Consider the following 17,517-nt stretch of genomic DNA (forward strand, 5'->3'; position numbering starts at 1 on the left):
GCAATAATGATGTATATGAACATATACACCTACTTAAAATATGATGAATGCACAAGGTACGTATAATTATTTTTTAGCATACATGTATGTGTATGTGTACATCCATGTATGGGTATAAGTAGATACAAGATGGTGTCCTTATATTAACATGTTGAAAACAAAAATAATAATTCCACCTTTTGACAATGTTTTATTATTATTATTTTGAGTCATCGACCTATTTTTCCCAATAGCCTATTTTGAAATTGTTAAATTAGTTGTTTGTATTATCGACAACTCTTGGATGTAACTCTCATTTCTGCTGCATTTGAAAGAGGGAAAAAAACATTATTTATGTGATTTGCATTCTTATTTAGCAGAACACATTCATTCCCAATCTCGGCAATTGTTTTTACCATCGAAGGTCTGCATTCATAGTGCTACATATCTAAGATTTTCTTTGTACTAGCCATTGTTCTTACGTGCGCTTACATTCCATGAGCCATTGGATTATATTTGAGAAAGCATTCATACTAGCCATTGTTATTATATATGATTACATTCCATGAGTCGTTGATTTATTTCTGAGATAACATTCATATTAACCAATTGTTTCTCACCTATGATCTGCACATATAGTGTCATTGATTTACCTACGAGTTGAATCCATTGTAAGCCAAGGGGTTGTGTCAAGCATACTAGTTCTTACCAGTGTTGAGGGTGACCAAACCTCTTTTTGCAAACTAGGTCGGGCTTTCCTTCCGCCCATCTTTTTTTGTTTCTTTTTATGAGAATGGGTTCTTCATTAGGCAAGTAACATAAGTAAATACTAATGTCATGAGCAGAGCCCAATGGACTAAAATCCATGTTGATGAATTGTTCATTTTTGTTCAGTCATTAATTACTTTTATGAAAACAATTTGAACTGTTTGTTACATGTTTCATATCAGAACATAAATAGTATGGAAGATTGCCTTACTATGCAATCCCTACATAGCGACATTACTCACATTTCTCTAAGATATAGAAGGGCACCACCATAGATATTATTAATTATAATAATGAAATGCCAAAGAATCTTCTATTTTGAATCTGATATACGCCCAGGTTGGGCTAGAAATTCACGTCTATAATAAACAGAGTTAATCAAGAATGAAGGGACAACCACACCAAGATTCGTCAAGCAAATGAAATGTCAAAGAACCTTATGTTTCGAATCTGATATACCCCCAGGTTGGGCTGGGAATTCACGTCTATAATAAACAAAGTTAATCGAGAATGAAGGGACAACCACACTGAGATTCATCAAGGATGACCAACAAAGTCGAGATGAAGGTTGTGGTTCGATAATCAAAGATTTTGTGAAATAATTTGCAAGACAAAAAGAATAATCAGCAATAATCAAATCAGAATTGAACATAAGCAAGTAATTTAGACTATGCCGGCTCATGGTAATCAATGGGTATAGTCTTGTTGTCAATTCGAGCAGTGAGTGATCGAGCACAATGTCCATATAAATCCCTGGCCAAGGTAGGTTTAGTGGCATGCTTGTTACAGTGATCACTAGAGGTCAAGGGTGCTAGTAGTTGGATAGATGGGTTGACAAGAAGGACTCCATAGCCTAATTGGTTGGATAGCCAATACTCTTAACTCTAGGATGTTCAGTGGTACAACAAGGGTGTCCCATGCCTAATCCCAACTGAGGAGGATTTTTCGCAGTTGAGATTGTGTGGGGACACTCAAAGATTCGTGATTGGGAGGTTAAGCCCCTGACAATACTTTTCTCCACCAAATGCCAAGGCTTGCACAAGACAAAGATATGATCTACATTCAAGATATCTTCTTTTAACAGGTAATTTGCTTTTATGTACTTGTATTTTTTAGTTGAAGATATGTTTAGATGGTTAATATTGTTAAATCAATTACTCTTTTTCAATGAACAAAGATTCAGTTAATTTGTTATAGCTGTTGATATCTATGTAAAATAGTTGTTATAATTGTTTTTTATGTGAATATGAAAAGTATTGTATATTTTGTTTATAGTTAATTGTTTGATTAGGAAAGCGAAAAATAGCTTGCGACACCTATTAAAACATAGATAAAGCACTAATGTAGACAAGAGACTAGGATTTCATGTTAAAGGTTAGAGATATTATTGCCATAAGAAAAAAGGGTAGATGGCTGATGATGGAGCAGAGGTGTAACTGTAAAGAATCACAGAGATGGACCAAAAATGTAGTCATCCACAACAAACCTACACCAAATAATGGTGTCATAGTAATTCATCAAACAACTAGGTTTCAATTAAACCAACCTGAGAGTTAATTAGAAGTTCTAAAAATGAAATAGTACTCAATGTATAGTTCCCCCAAGGGGCGTCATTAAAGAAAAACTAATCTGATCCACATAAAATCTCTTTTGAGCTAATAACACTGCACAGATGCAAGATGAAGTTATACAAAATATGATTCCTTAGAATAAAAACTCTAAAGGAACACTATAAATGCAACTTCTTACATCACTTTTCACCTTCAAAGATTCTAATCCAATTCATCAACCCTGAATCAACTCAAGGTTCTCTCAACTAATCCCACTCACACTTTCAAGACTTATTAATGGTTTGGGCCAGACACCTTAGCCTTACTTCTGAAATCCCTAAACTCCATTCTCAAACATAAAACACTGTTCATAACTCCATTTGCCGATCACATTCTTTTTACTGATCATCTTCAAGAGACTCCATGTCTCTATTCCTGTCCCCATACCTCTCGACTGCTCACTCACATCCTTCTAGACCCTATGACAGTCTACTTACCTTTACCATCCACATTCCACACAAGGCCATGGGTATCATTTTTATGATTTTTTATTGTTCAGATGCTTTTTTGATGTTTTGATGTTTTTTTAATTTTCTAAGACATTCCTGGTCTTTGGGATGTTCAGATGTGCATGCTTACTTGTCACCAAGATTTGTATCATACACAAAATAATCTTATTGTTACCAAATCTTTATTAGCGAAATAGCCAAATGTGTTGTTTCTAAAGTTCCTGCTTCACAGCTAAAGAATCATCACCATTTTTGGTGTGAATCTACTTAAGGAAGGATACCATATACATTTCTTTCATATTTCAGAAAATTATTCAAGTTTTAGACCTACTTTAAAAACCAAAAAAGAATAATATTTCATGCAAAAGAAATGCAATCTTTTAAATCATGGACTTTAAAAATCAATACAAAGAAAACACTGCAAAAGGAACCAGTCCTGCTTAAACAATGAAAAGATTAAATCTGGTATATTTAATAGACAGAAATGAGACTGAACACATACGGAGCTTAGACATGCATATCATTTTTATGCTATTTGAAATTTCAAATTGAAAATATGTGGATAAATACACTTTCTTGTTACTGTATTTATTCAAGATTTCCTGTAATAATTTTAAATGGTCATCATTTAAGTATGTCATCTTTCAGAGTGCAATACATTTACAAAAGAGCATTCAGCAATGCTTATTGCATGGTTGTCCAAGCCCATTTCATAGTTATTATCCAAACAACAAATATTCATATTTTACATCAGATATGCTAGTATTGAAAGCAGATTGATCTCATCTTTCCCAGATTACTTTCCTCTGACTTTTCTTAAATAGCATTCCCACCATGCTCTTTTCACCTATACAGACAGGAAACAAATATATACAGTCAGTTCAAATCATTGTTCTGAAATCTCTAAAAGAAATCACTTTAAAAAGATATCATTCAAATCAAACGGTAAAAAATTACAATATAATAAACTCCAGACAATTCAGAAGTTGGAAACAACAGAATACCATAAACCCTTTAGACAACAGCACTAAAAACTTAGTGACTCACTAATATAAAATTGACAACACAAATGTGACAATAACCGCTCAAAATAACAGATTCCAACTCCAAATGTATGATTGTACATCCACGGGACTATATATCTATGTGTAAGCGCGCATATCAATGGAGAAGAGTTACTCCCTGAATGTATGATGCCAAAACTAGGACTGTCCAGAAGCAATTTGAGCATATGATGAATCTATCAATTGCTTAGAATGAAACTCCATTGGGACTAAGTTCATGGTGTCTCTATTTATCCTCAGTAAAGCTTCTTGGCCCAAACCCATAGAGAGCCTCTTGCTGTAGTGCAATTGAGTAGGTGTATACAGAAAAGGGCTAAGGAATAAATGCACTAAAGAATCAAAAGTGCAGCATTCAGGTGATCTCAAAAAATATATGAATTAAATGGGGCTGTACATGTTGTAAGAAATGCAGCTGGCAAAGGGTGTTAGTTGTCAATATGGAATCCATTGTGCAGGAATGCAGAGTTGTAGGGGTGTCCTAAAAAAAGAAGGCAATTCTGGGAATTAATCCAAAACTTTAGAGTTTACAGCCAAAATGACATCAGACCCTTATCCACAGCTCTGAAATGAACCGAGCAACATGGCTCTGTTGCCAAGGGTTATGCTGAGGTTCTGCTTTGTGTTTTGTGTTGCATTTTAGTATTTTACAGAATGGCATGGTATTAAGGACTTCAGATACATCAACAGTATTCCACTGGAATAAAAATCTGACTTTTGTTAAATCTGTACCTGCTAGCTTGGTTGAATACAATGACCACAAGTCTAATACAATTTCTGAAATTTATAGCTGAAAATAGCCCTTACCGACACTAAGCAATGATATTCAAGTTGCCACAAACTGCATTAACAAGCAGCACTGTCAGCACAAAAAAGAGACCATTCAAATATTCAAATAACGATCTATCATTAAATTTTGTAATTGCAATTAATCGTTATTATCAAAACAAATATTTAGTAGATGCATGTGCAAGAGTTTACACAATGTAACAATCTATATTTAGCACAAGCTTGCTTTCACATGAAGCAGTGCCATGAAAAATAATTATAGAAGGGCTATTTTTATAATAATGGGACCCATGTCTGTCTATAAAAACAATCATTTTTGGCACAAGTGAGAGATTCAGAGCAAAGAAAAAGCAAGAAGTGGGTTTCAAACTTTCATCTGCCCTTTCAACATGGGCAGCCAAGTGTATGTACTCTACCACTTGTTATGTTAATGAAAGCTTAGTATTGTGTCAATCACATGCTTGTGAATTGTTTATTGTTTTATTTTTCGTATGCTTAATCTACAAGGGTGCCTGGTGAATCTCCGTAACAATAATCAAGCATTGGAGGACCGTTCAAGGGAGATCAATGTGGTCACCAGCTTGAATTTTCTCTCCTCTGATAATTGAGTCATCCCTGCTATTGCTGCTAAACGCTCTACTAGTGTCTACAACTTGACCAAATAGAAGGACATAATCATAGTTAAACTTCAATGCAATCAAGAGTTGAAGCTTCGTACCATAGCCAGAGAGGAGATTCCTGCAATGTATAGATCTAGGTACAATCCCGTATACTCCAAAATAGAGCTATCAGGTGTCTTCAACACACTGGATTTCATGACCTCACTATACATGATGATAATCAGATCAGTAACATCAAAGGTTGTAGCATTGGACTGTTTTCTGTGAGAGACAAATACACTGTATATGTTAATTGTTCATACAGGATTGAATGGTGCAATATATAGTCAGTATGGAATCATACCAATACCAGCAGGTCATTGTTTCAAAGACTGAGTTTGTTCATTGTTTGTCGAAAGCAGTCTAATAGCAATGTTAGATGATGAAGATGCACTAAGATGGCTCAAGAGTAATTGTTTGCCGAGATGTGGGAGCATACAGCTGGAACCAATCTCCGTGGCCTTCAGAGACCTGAGTGCTTGATGATTTAACTGGGGCTAGTTGATATTTGATTGCACCACATGGAAAACCCGTTAGTTGGGTGTGCATAGAGGAAATGGCACAACCATTTCAGATGCTTGAGAAGCTCATTTCATTGTCGTGAAAGATTAATTATGCCAATACCAAATCATCATCCCATTGATGTTGTTTCCTTGGTCATCGAGAAAGATTTTTTTATTGGAAGTAGAAGTTTGAATGGGTACTTAGACTGATTCTCTAGTTTTTTTTTTTCAAACAGCTGCCATGTTTTAAAAGAGAAACTACTATCAGAGACAACACATACAAATTGCAGATTGCAAGACTATTGGACATTTTGGGCAGTCATCGATAATGCATGATACGTAGAAATATGGATACATAATCTTTGAGAGAAACGGACAGATGGTGGCAGTATCTGAATCAATCGGTGACTACTGGTGAAGCCCACAATACCCCTGAATCGATTGGACATACCAGGCAGAGTATTGGCTGATATTTATGATATGAAAGCTTATAAACTTTTACAATGTGTTTTTGTGATACCTTTGTTCTAAGTTATGTTTCAAGAATACAAAAAAGCTATCATGTACAATGGCACTCATGTATGTTCGGACTTGTGGCTGATTTGTTCTTTCATCAGCAAGGAAATATTGCACTCATATATGTTCCGACTTATGGCTGATTTGTTCTTTCATTAACAAGGAAATAACTATCTTCATCAGTTGGATTTATATTGGTTGAGTTAACAGCAAAGCAAAAGATGTGTCTTAAATTGGTAAAATTCTGAGAATGATATATAGACATTTCAAACAACAGACAAAGGGATACTTGCGGCACATCATGAGATAAATCTAATTCTCATTGGATATGACAGTGGGATGATCGTCTTCAAATTTGAGTGTGAGGGGCCTGCTCAAATTGTTCTTAAGTAATGAGACCAGACATATACAAGAAGTCAAACTTTAGATGTATATGCTGCTGGGCGACAATTGTGGCTTCCATATGTTGCAAATGGAGTGATCCATATTGGATGTAAAATTGATAATCACAGTACATGGTTTAGTTACAGATCTGGTACAGCAGTGAAGCATGGTCAATTCACCCACCTTTGGAGGAAATCTCTCTTAGTGGACTACTAACAATTTATCTAGGGTTTAACCCTATTCTTGAGCATTTCATTTAGAATCAAGATCTGACATCGGCTTGGAATATAATATCTTGTTGGGCAATGGAGATTGTCCAAGTGATGGCCAATAATATGGCTTATAAAACCTACTAAATAAAAGGATAGATCACACAGCACAAGAGGTTGCAGTCAAAGGACTGAGTTGATGCCTCAAACATTTTTAAGAAGATGAAATAGCATCTAGAGGGAGTTTTGCATTTTATTAGAGGTAACCTTGAACGGGGAGGCTTGAAGGTTGATGCAAGATCTTGAGCTTCAAAGGGAGCCACATCATCAATAAGTCTTGAAGATAAATCCATAGTTTATTCCATTCCCTCATGTTACTATGAAATCGGACAAGTACATTTGTGTACAAGAAACTACTACTGCGAAGAATGTTGTGATCAAAGCAAAGAGAGTTGCTAAAAGATCTGCCGAATGAATCTTTGATCATAGTGATTTAGAGGGAGTAGACCATGGAGATGGTTTCTAGACAAGGTACATTATCAATTTTTAAAAAATAAAATAAAAAATGAACGGTTGATATTCTCACCACGTCTCATACCAAAGTAAAGTTTGTGCATTTGGAGAGTAACTTGGAGTTGTGAAGAATGAAACCCTTACTAAGGAGAAGTCTTAGCATCAATGCTTTCTAAAAAGTACTTAATTGTATTCTTTTTTGTGAGGGAGAAGCCTAAAGTGAAACCCTTGTTCCACCCTCCGGGAGTGGTTATGATGGATCCGCCCTCTAATATGATTCATGGTGGATGTCATATGTGTGAAGCTGTGACAACACCACGTGAGAGAATCCGTGGTGACTCTGTAAAATCTTTTATTGTCATCTGTGTGACTCAATGACTTTATGGTCCCCCTATGTACATTACTAAACAGTGACGATCTTTCTGGTAATGTACACTCGTATTCAACATTGTAAGGTAATGATTTTACAATGTTCGCTATAATGACAAATATCATGCTAACTTGGTATTCATGGAAATGTCTTGATAGTTAATATCTCTTGGACTTATTGATAGATATCATGCTGACTTGATATCAATTGTGTATCAATATGTTCTTTGTGAGATAATCTTGGTGGATATTATGTGATGTAATATCCGTGGACATGCCATGATATGTTATGGTAGACATCAGGTGACGTGATGTCAGTGCACATACCATAACAAGGATATATAAATGTCATGTGACTTGATGTTCTGTATACTCGATATCATGTGTTAGGTGATATCTAAACTAGTTATCTTCCCTAGTTAAGAGGGAGTGTTAAGATATGGTAGCGTCGGTCAGAATTCAAGGATAGACCTGGCAACTATATGTGTGTGCATGTATATATACGTTGGTTGACAGAGTGTCCCCCTCTTTTCTTCAAAAAAAATGACTCACACCCAAGGGGTGGGAAAACAAAGAGTCACCAACAGATTGGGAAGCATCTTTCGTTTTGCTCCTCTTTTAGCTTCCCTTTTAATTTTAGAGGTACAACTCCCTCCTAGTAGAAGTGCAATGAATTTGTTTTGGTTCCTACTCCTTGTTGTCGGTAGAAACTGTGTAGCCGACAAGTTCATGTCGTCAATAAAGATTTTGTAGCCGACGGGTAGATTAGGATTGTTTTGTAGCCGACGGACCCCTTCGAGAAGGTTCGGCGGAAAACATTTATACCCTGTCTGGGATCATTGTAAATCATCTGATCTTATCTTATGCTCTGTATGTAATCTCTTGGCATATGCGAATGATAAAGGAAGTACTGTTGTTGCTATTCTTGTTCATTGTCTGTGTGCATTAATCATTAATCTATGCGGTAAACACTCCTGATTACGAGGTATGCTCTTAACAAGAGAGCAAGAGAAGCTATTACCAGATTTCCTGCAACCACAGAAAACCCATGCAAGACTTAAAGATTTCAATCTAATCACTCCCACAACTATGAAAATAACTAGACCTCTTTTCAGCACATCAACTACTTCTACTCCTATATGCATCTACCAGCAACTGTATGGTATGCAATTTACTCCTAAATGCAAACACAGAGGAAACAGAGATGTGATTGAACCCAAGTGGCTATCAGACCAGTCAAAACCATTAGCCCAATTACCATTAAATTCAATTGACTTCCCCATTCTTTCACATCCCAATTCCTAAACATGACATGCACATGCAATACATAATAGGGAAGAAGAAAATGCAACCACAGTAACACAAATTATCAAAATTATCAACCCCAACGACCATCGAAGATCAACAATTCCTAGTTTCAAGAAAAATTTAATTTCTCCATGAACAACAATCTTAATGCAAATTCTCAATTCTCGCTCAATAATCACAGTTCCAAGGAAAAAATTCGCACTAAAATTTGTCGATCCTTTATTGATTATCAAAATATTACACTTATAAGCCCTCTGTGTTTCGACCATTACAAAATATTACCTTCCGAGAATGTAGGAGCTAATAATAGGAAAGAATGACACGTCATTCGATACAAAGTAATGATTAATTTGGGGGACTCAGAGCATTTTGAATTCCATCGTCCTTTGGCTTGGCAACTTCTTGATTCAGCTTGTTACACTTCATTGCCTCAAGGATTGCGATTAGGGTCCGTTTGGTTGCTGGATTACAATTTGAGAGTTGGCATTCAGAATTCTGAATTTGGGATTCTGGAACCTGAAATACAGATTACTGTTTTGGGAATTTGATTTGGACCGTTTGGTTTACCAAGGATTCATAATCAAAATATCTGTTTGGTTGCACTCTAGAATTAGACCAAAATTGAAAACCTAAATCTATATTTTTTGAAGCAGACTAATAGGATTACTGAGCTCATCATTTGACGCTCCAAGTATATAATCCAGATCTACTTCACCACTGTGTCGACATTGAGTATCTTGGCAACTGGTCATATCAAGGGCCACAAATTCATCTCTGAACCCTTGTAAGATGTGGAGAAAGTCGTTAATTACTACAAACCAAATCACAGTGGCCTTTTTCTCAAAATTTGCTAGACAGTGTTTGTTATGCAGAAACCCTCTTTCAATTATCGACTGTGGGAAATAATAAATTGAAAAAAAATAACTTCATCGAATTCACAATTTTTGCAACATGATTTTCTGTGGTAAAATGTTGATATGTAGGACATGGCTCAGGTTCGACCCTCCCAACCGATTGCAGGCTGCGAATCTTCAAAAAATTCACAAACACAAAACAAAGCGGCAAAAATATGGATTGTGTAGAAGCGGAACATGGTCGACCAATCTTTGATTATTTGGTAATATGGAGGCATGGTAATTGTAGAGAAGCAAATGATATTCATTCAAACGTCTTGGACTTCAATTTTGCTAAAAAAATTGTTAGGGAAATGAAGTAGATGATATTTGTAAATTCATTTAACCACCCAGTTGAATGTCAAAGACAAATCAATTTCACTTTTATTTGGAATGTTCATTTTGAAAAAATGGGATTTAAAATGGGAATCCCAAATAACAAGTATTTTGGAGGAATACGGAATCCTTGTTTTGGGGGTCAAATGGGGATACCGAATCCACATTTGCCCGAATTCCAATTCCCATTTTGCAGACCCAAACAGTGGATTAATTTTTTTTAAGAATTCCAAATTCTAATTGCTGCTCAAATCCACGATCCAAACTGGCCCTTAGATCCTTTGGTTTTGGATTTGACATGTTATCTGACCTAACCAACCAATAATCATGGTCGACGGCCAAGCCGTCCACGGTGTCAACCCGTATTTGCAACTATTCTGACACCTTTGCTAGCATCCCATCCATGACAGTAGGCGTGTGTAGATCAAATGACTGGAACTTGTTAGGACACACTAGCTCATCAATGAAATCTTGGTAGACATTCTTCATGTGACTCACATCTACCGCCTCACCACTTGCTTACATGTGACTCTGTATGTAGCTCCTTAAGATATTCAAAAAGTTTTTCTTCCACCTTTATTGATTCATAGACCTTCAACTATTTCTTAGCCTTGATCATGCTCTCTTTCTTAAATCCAAGAGACCTCATCCAATGTGCCAAGGGCTTGTTTTCATCCTTCAAAATGTTCAAGCTGAGATCGCTTTGTCTATCCATGCTTATGACCTCATACAATAGAGCCATGGAGTCCTTGTATTTCTCAATATCCGAATTCATGGACTCAAGATTAGTTCCTATGGTCTCTTTCAATTTCTCAACTTTGATGCATGGGGCGCCCAATTTCTCTATCAATGGTAGACCCCTAGCTTTCATATCCTTTAGCCATTCTCTATCGATCTTCCCAAAATGTCTCCCCAAAATGTCTCTCCTCTTGCAGCTTGGCCAACAAAGCTTTGTTCTCCTCAGCAGAAGGATCAAACAACCTTGAATGTGATGATTCTCTGGGTTGGCTAGATGATGGAGCGAACAACTGCCTAATACATTCAGATAGCTCCTTGTTTGTAGCTTTGAGTTGAGCCTTAGAAACCTTTAACTCATTGAGCTCTTCATCAATTTCTTGATTCAAAAACTTCCACATTAAGCTCTTGGCGTCGTGCCTAGCCGGTCCCATGTCATGTTGCTGGACATTAAAATCAGCAAGGGACAATTCAGCCGAATCTCCGTAATGTAGTTCCTGGTATTTGCATCCTTGCCCAATGTTGCCAATGTACAGGCCATCTTTGCCTTCTTCGGAGCTGGAGTTTGCTTCACCGTCTGGGCAATCAAGTCCTTAGGGGGTACTTCGTCTTCAACTCTTTTCCTCTTCCACTCCAAGGTGTTTTCCAACCAAGACTCGGAAGTAAGCACGTTCAATGAGGACAATAGGGTCGTGGCATCAAACAACTTCCTCGCCACAAGAGTACTTGTTTTTCTGGCAGAAAATGGAAATAAACTGTTTTAGTAGTAGAAGCAATGGCAAGAATATTACCATGCGTATTTGACGCCTGAGGTGTTGCTGAGGTGGAGCTCCCTGATCTTTTCCATCGCCTTGGTAATTGCATCAGATCCATCTAAGTTGATCACTGGGACGGAGGAGTCTTTATCTTTATCTCCTTCGGACTCTGCCTCCTTCCTCACATCCCTGTCTTTATCTTTTTCCGACTCTCTTGTTGAGCCGATCACTAGAACAGGCCCACCTCCCCAAGTGGGAGCAATTGGGATATTTTTCTCTAGAGGCTGGTCTCCTCTGCTCCCTCCAGTTTTTTGTGATGGTCCCACCAAAGTAGTGATAGCTATTGGCACTGTGCTTGAGGAAGTGGCGGCAATGGACTGCGTTGGTTGAGAACCCGATGGCGAACCATTAGTCCACTTTTATCGAGCTCGGGTCCATTCAACCCATTTATCTGTTCTTTTGATGATTTCATCAATTAAAACTTCTAAATTATCAACTATGGGACCGAGAGGAGCCCAGTTTACTGATGTGTTCTTGATTTGATTCAAATAGGTGGAAAGATTGCATTTTTTGTCCATCATCTTCAATTCCTTCCACATTTATATTTACACCATATAGCTTCACTTCATCTTTTGTCATCCTCGAGAAATACCTCTCTCGGCTCTTGAGCTCGTCTGCACAATTAGCCCAGTAGTCCTCTAGGGCGAGAACATGCTTGAATGTTGACCCCAACAGCAAACTGTGTTTAATATAGCCCACAAGGTCGAACTTCAGCTTGATTACTTCATAGGATGCTAGTTTGTACTTCTCAAATTCTTCAGCATCTTCTTTGCATTTGATCGAGAGGCACAAGAGTAGGCTCCTACCGCGATCAAGAAGGGGATTCCTACCTTCTTTACATTTGAACATAGTTCGTTTATCTCCAATATTTGGTGGCACATTTCAACAAGCACTATTCGATCATCCAGATATCTAGGGAGCTTCCAAGGGAAACTGTCAAATCCTAAAATCTGATTGTACAAGAAATTCGGGAACTGGACGAAGAAACTTCCAAACTGGAGCACCACAGCCATTGTTTCTGGGGAAAAACAATGCTCTAGGCACCCTTGTAACATCCTGCAAATTCTCATAGTGAACGCATCATTAACCTTCATGAAGTCTGCATAACTCCTATGCAGCTGCAGGCACCGGAAAAAGTCATAAACCTGGATGTCTTCGTCATATTCCTCTACATGCGGCAACCCTGGCCACAACTAGATAGTCACCAGAGCATAGATCAAATAGGACATAAAGAATTGCTTACGAGCCTTGGCGCTTTGAAGCCAACTAGAAAGGTTGTCACACATAATCTAGGCCCACTCCACATACTCACCCTCTACACACACTGCTTGCACCAGATAGAAGTAGTGCTCCACAAAGTTAAATGAATCCTCATTGCCCTTTAGTTTGTGTAGGAGAACCATAATGTCAATGATCTCCCTCTTCAAATTTGTACCATACAGAGTCTTGGGTACTTTGCTTTTCTTGCTCTGAGGGGTCTAGAACCAACTCGTCATCATGTCTCCACGGCGCAGCATTTTCTTCTCATTATACATCTAGGAAGAGCTCAAAAAATCCATTTCACTATATACATCTCTCTCTGGTATTCAGAAACTATTCTATAATGTATTTCGGTCGAGAGATAGGAACACCTCATCTACAAGCATCTTTATCTGTTTCGTGTCAGGATTGCAGTGTGATATGCACTTTAAAATGAGCACTAATGCTTGCACCACCATTGGAAATTCCACTGCCTCAAGTAGGCTGCTCTTCTTCAGTCTCTGAGTGACTGGATGTACTGCATCTGCTCGCAGTCTTTGATGCAAGTCACCCAGATCATAGAATCTCAATGAGGTTTCACTCAAATTTTTCAGTGTACAATCAATACCATTTAGGCTATCATAACCAATGAACTTTGCATCCATGGTGGTTTTATAGTGCTTGAACAATTAACTAGCTACAGGATTCGAAAATGGCCATTAGAACTAGATGATGAATTATGCCAAGGGAAATCCTTTGCAAATCTTTCTTTTCCGATCGTTGATTGGAGATCTTCACAATCTGATTTTCACTCAACCCTGGCACGCTTTTGGGCTTAACAATCGGATTTCTCATTAATGCAAGGTTAACGGGCAGAAAATGATGTCACCTGCTCCTTTCCGTACAACCTTTTCCTTCATAAAATCTGATCTTATGAAATTTCACAGCCTTTATATGGGGAAAGCCAAACTTATACTTTTCTGACATTAAATTTGGCTAAGGCATTAAGCTTAAGTTGGGTTCCAGAGATTCGGCTTCTGCTAGTGAGCACTTCTCTTCAGGTGCTGGAGAAGCACTTACACTTCTTTCTGGAACACTTGCATTATACTTAGCTTTTTCTTTACTTTAGGAATCTTCGAAAAGGGGTGCTCCCCAAACAGTGTTTTCTTTGGGTACTCTGCTTGATATTCTTTGAGCTTTGGACTTATACGTAGCAGTGGGAGCAGAATCTTCCTTTATGGGGGATCTCCTTGAGAGCACTTCGTCTCCAGGCAGGGAAGAAATAGAGTAGGGGAAACTTTGAACTCCACTTTCTTTTAAAAGCAATGTGGATTAGACAAATTCCTTCTCATCAGGGGGAAGCCTAGACACCTAAGGGAAAATATTATTAAAACAAGGCAACCTGCGAGCACACACGACTTAAGGATTTTCTGCATAAAGCAAGTGGATGGAGCACAGGCACACTGAGATTCCTGGAAACCCGAACAAGGGAAGAAGGGACTCCTTATGAGAAGCGACCCCTACCAAAAATGGACTTAGTCAATTTCTAGATCATGTATTTGGTAACAAGGCCCCTAAGGGGGAAAGCTTGAAAAATAGGGCGACAAAAATGGGACAATTGTATACCAATTTACCATGTGAACTGATGCACATACATACACACATAAACATTATTCTTGCCATCAGCAAATCATCCTTGTTATTGACCTTATTGTCCATACCATGCTAAGTCTGAAATCTGAACAATCTCTCTTGAATCAAGCATTATTATTTTGCTAAATCGATCAAACATTGATTGATTTTGTGGTCCTTGCTTTATACAGATCGGTGACTATTTGTTTATCTAATAACACCTAATTAAAGCAGTGTTTATATACATTTATTTGGTAAACTATAAACACTCGATTAGGATCGGGGTTCTTGGAAACAACAAATCATTGTGTCTCTTCAGATTGAATAAACATTTCTGCCCTTGTTATGACCATCGGTGGGTGTATATATATGAACAAAGTCAAGAGATGAGAACCATACACAAATAGTTATATCTCTGCATATCAAACTTCAGATCGTACCAGTAATAAAATCATTAAGACTTATTTCTCAAATCTGAATATTTATTTGGTGCATATACAATCTGAGTGATTATAACCTGCAAACAACATATACAGATTAGTATTAAGAAATCAGAAATAAGCCTTTACCATTATAGTCTGATCATAAGTTTAATTTTTATTTACAAAATCAAGCAAACAATCATCAAATCGACATCAATCATCACTTCATCTTGGGATCCAGGAAACATTCAATTCAGGAATCAAACATCCTCTAAGAAACAACATTCGTTCAGTCATCAGCCACCAATATATCAAACTAGCATTCATTATATCATCACTCTTCAATCATCTAATCATAATTACTCTATCATAACTTGCCAATACCTCAAATCATCATATTAAAGGAATTCATTAAGTCAATCAATCAGCAATCGAATGAACAAGCAATCAGTTTCATGGCACATCAATCTTTCCTGAGGAAGAAATCATATACAAAAAAATCATCAAATAGAAGCAGTTACAACCATTTCTCAAGAAGAGAATAGCATCACTCAACAAGAGAACATCCAGAACAGGCAAAGGAAACCAGCAGACCTCTGACCATTTCAGAACTATTATAACAGTGTCTAACATTCTTAATAATTGCTCTTGTGGTATACATATTGCCAATGCTTTGTTCGTCAACACTTATTCCTTATATACATATATGTATGATTGGTTATTAAATGCATATGTCTATTAGAACTGTTTGTAAACCCCCATCGTAGAGAGATGGAAGGAAGTGCAAGGAAGAAGGGAATGTATGAGATTTCCATCAGAGTTGGCCACGGCAAGTAAATTTCCATGTTGCCATCCACTGGGGCCAAGAGGGCAAAGATCCATTCTTGGGACCTAGATAGGACAGTCAAGAAGCCCTATATTACAATCTCCTCTCCAACTCTCCCATAATTGATTATTGACCTTAGGGACAAGGCATAGATAGAATAAGTAGGCACAAACATCCTCCTAGGTAGACCACCCCGAGTGGATGTTCATGTTGCCTGCCACCGGGACCAAGAGCATGAGTGTTCATTCTTGGGCTTAGTGTGGAATGGCTTCAGTTGGACCTGTCATGCTTCTTCCTCCAAACCTTACAGTGTTTAAATAGTAGGAAGTGGTATAGATATTGTATAAATGTTAATTTAAAGATTGACACGTGTTATTATCCAACAATAATAATTGGAAGTGTGTGTGTGTGTGTATCCTTGGTTATGGTTGCAGGGTCTAAATCTAGGTTCATATTGTTTAAAGGAGATATTTTACTTAGTAAAGATATAACCCTTAACCGTGACCTGCTGCAATTGTAATTCTAGGGCAAATTCTAGGGAATATCCAGAAGGGGACATAAGTCTTGAAAAACTTAAAAGCACATTTGTTTTGCAATCTAAAGAAATGTGATTTTGGTCAAATACTTATGGCATATTAGAGGAGAATTACAATAGACCCACCAAAAGCTGAGCCAGTGTAAATTGGCTACCAAAAAGTATTTTAGAAACTAAGCACTGTAATGTCCCGAATATTTAAGGTGACATTTATTAAATTGTTTTTTATTTAGTTACCAAAATAAAGGAAATGTTTAAATGATGACTACCAAAAAGTATTTTAGAAACTAAGCACTGTAATGTCCCGAATATTTAAGGTGACATTTATTAAATTGCTTTTTATTTAGTTACCAAAAAAAAGGAAATGCTTAAATGATGACTTAATATCAATTAATTTAATGAAATAATAATAAAAGAATAAAACATTATTAAAAGCTATTTTGTTAAATAGAAGTTCTCCAAAAATATCATCAATTTATAGGTTGGCCAACTCGGCCTAATGTTCTAGATTCTTCTTAGCATTCTTTATAAGGAGGTTGGACAGAGGAAATTAGGCATGCCTCGATTTAAAAATCAGTTTGGAATCTCTCCAGACATAAACCTTCATGAGCTTGACAGGAGAGCTAAAAGAAACTTGGTTCTCCATAAACATGGATTCATGATGGAACACAAAGCTGGATGAAATTTGTGAAGCCTTCATTAGAGACAAATTTGCAAGAGTTGAGATCTAATGCAGCCATAAGAAATAAATGTTTTCTTAGATGATTATGACAAAAAAATTTAAGGTATCAAATTATTGCTATTTTTTGAAGTCTAGTTTATCATTGTGTGGGACCCATTGAGTTATTATATTTTATTGCTGTTTTTATCAGTGTTACCAGCCTTGGACTCAGCTCGGACTTGGTCAAGCCCAAATTGGGCTCAGACTCGATCTCGGGGGCCAGACTCGACATATTAAAAAACCCAT

At 37.1% G+C, this 17,517-nt stretch overlaps 1 protein-coding gene across 2 annotated transcripts in view; it reads right to left on the bottom strand.

The window, feature by feature from the left end:
* Window positions 1–3,326: 3,326 nt before the first annotated feature.
* LOC149554586 (uncharacterized) overlaps window positions 3,327–17,517 on the bottom strand; it is a 64,021-nt gene continuing 49,830 nt past the window's right edge. Inside the window, exons 3-4 of one of the 2 annotated variants that reach the window (XM_089828644.1) lie at window positions 4,675–4,708; window positions 3,327–3,653 (exon numbers count right to left, since the gene is read on the bottom strand). The gene's annotated coding sequence lies outside the window, so the exon portion shown is untranslated. The remainder of the gene's footprint in view (window positions 3,654–4,674; window positions 4,709–17,517) is intronic. The other variant, XM_089828643.1, reaches the window with a different exon arrangement.

Source organism: Cupressus sempervirens, chromosome 5 (genome assembly GCF_028749045.1).
Source record: "Cupressus sempervirens isolate cs-2001-9-10 chromosome 5, ASM2874904v1, whole genome shotgun sequence".
Classification (NCBI taxonomy): Eukaryota; Viridiplantae; Streptophyta; class Pinopsida; order Cupressales; family Cupressaceae; genus Cupressus; species Cupressus sempervirens.